The 2,094-nt window shown below is 37.8% G+C and overlaps 1 protein-coding gene across 1 annotated transcript in view; it reads right to left on the bottom strand.

Annotated features, from left to right (window-relative positions):
• HLCS (holocarboxylase synthetase) overlaps window positions 1-2,094 on the bottom strand; it is a 106,479-nt gene that overhangs the window by 48,036 nt on the left and 56,349 nt on the right. The gene's annotated exons all lie outside the window — the stretch shown is intronic.

The following is a 2,094-nucleotide window of genomic DNA, read 5'->3' as shown; positions in this document are numbered from 1 at the left end:
AGTGATGTTCTGACCATTTCTCACTGGTTTTTCAGGTTCTAGAAAGAGCTGTTTGAGATCATCAATAATTTCAAATGGCTGATCAGCAACCTAACAAAAATAAAGCTTAAATATAAAAAAAATCTGATTTTCCTTCAGGTTAAATGGAGGAAATGGGTTGAAAGGGTGAATATCTGATCTAAAGGTTATATTTATCATGTATTTTATATTTTTATTTTTTATATCTTTTCTATTTAGATTATACACTTTATGTATTTGTTCACATCGAGAAAAAAATGCAATTTTTGAAATTAAAACTTGGTACATACTTATGGACAGTGTTTATCAAATCAGTTTAATACTCAGAGATATTATATTACCTTTAAAAGAAAAATAAAAAGAATAAAAAGATTAAAAAAAAAAAAGAGAGGAATTTACTCCATGAATTAATTCCTTTGGCATTAGCACAGCACAAGTTTCCATTTATTAATGGCATTTGTGCAAACTAAGCAAGGAAACATTTGATAAATCTTCGTGGAACTCTAAGGAATATTTCCGTGTGTTGTTCCCTGTCTTAAAACCTGATGATCTTTACAGAAAAATGACATTTAGAATGAATTTCATGGTGAAGTCACAGGTGCCAAACACAAAATATCAACTGCCAAACAGTTTTCCCAAGAATTCCTGTGATTTGAGTCTGAATTTATTGAGGATTTATCCTCCTACATCCCCTGGGCACGTCCCCCCTCAAAAGCACTGTATAAACACCACATTGAATTCAAATTTGGCCCCAGAAAAAAAAAATCTTTGGGGTTTTCACAATAGAAATATCTCTGGTCTTATTTTAGGTAGTAGAGTATTTTTACATGACAATTTTGATTAGATTTAGATCAACACAGACAAAAAGAGAAGGCTGACAAAACCAAGCAAGGAAAAAGTGAGGGTTTTTTTCCAATGAGATGATGAAAAAGAATTGTTTGGAAAGCTGAACTGCCCATATTCACCTAGAGAATAGTAACTCAACTGCTTACTTTGAAGAGATATTTTAATTAAGAATGAGAGACACTGGAAATACAGTAGTAAAAAAAGTGCCTCTGTCTATCAGCTGGTTTTCATAACAATGTTCTCTATTTTTACATTTGTCTATATAAGTCATGAACAAATGTCTCTCCTGCAATAAATCAAACATATTTCCTTTTGGCTTCTTGAGAGAAAACCTGTTTCATTACCATCCACATGACTGCAGGTCCACCAAAAAAAAAGAGGAGGAAATAAGCTGGTTTATATTTTGCCCTTGGAAGGAAAACGGGACTTGAGAGATTGATTATTCGGGTTTAATGTAGCATTAAACAGCAATGGTGCATCTGCACAGTCATTACAGCAACTGAACACAGAAAACCTGCTCGTGGAAAATCAGGTTTTGGGGAAAACAACACTCCAGGACATTCCTGGGAATGGTGCTGGGAGCAGAAAACGAGGAACAGGGACTCGGACTCTCGTCTCGATTTGTTACGGGGACAAAGATCTTGGGGAAGGGAAGATGCAAAAAGTTCCTTTAAATCTTTTTTTTCAATCCAGGAACAGTAAAGGGCTATCATTAATGGCAGCCCTGGATATTCCTTGGATGGAAAAGGCAACAGAGGCCAGACTCCTTCTACATCTGGATATTGTCCAAAGGAGCTGCCCCATCCCTGGAAGTGTTCAAGGCCAGCTTGGAGCAACCTGGGACAGTGGAAGGTGTCCCTGCCCATGGCAGGAGCTTGGAACTGGATGATCTTTAAGGTCCCTTCCAACCCAAACCATTCTATGATCCTGCAAACCCTCCATGGACTGTGGGACCGTGAGCCCCAAACCTTTTCCTACCCGTATGTGTCTAAAAAAATCTCTCCCATTCATCTTCTTCCTTCCTATAACCGTAGAAAATCATGGTCAAACCCCTACATTTTAGTCCTAGAGCTGCCACATGAGTCAGACAAGTGCCCTGCTGAGTTTGAGAATGCCAATCTAAGCTTTAATTCAATATTTAAGGAAGCAAAAGACACTGGGACACGTCTCCAACAAGGTCCCTGCACCTCGAGTTGCATTTCACACAACGTGGTCTTCGCTTCCCAGGTC

The sequence above is a fragment of the Manacus vitellinus genome, unplaced genomic scaffold, assembly GCF_001715985.3.
Source record: "Manacus vitellinus isolate BGI_N305 unplaced genomic scaffold, ASM171598v3 scaffold_86_pilon, whole genome shotgun sequence".
Lineage (NCBI taxonomy): Eukaryota > Metazoa > Chordata > Aves > Passeriformes > Pipridae > Manacus > Manacus vitellinus.
The sequence above is the reverse complement of the archived record's forward strand: the minus strand, read 5'-3'. Positions and strand labels throughout refer to the sequence as shown.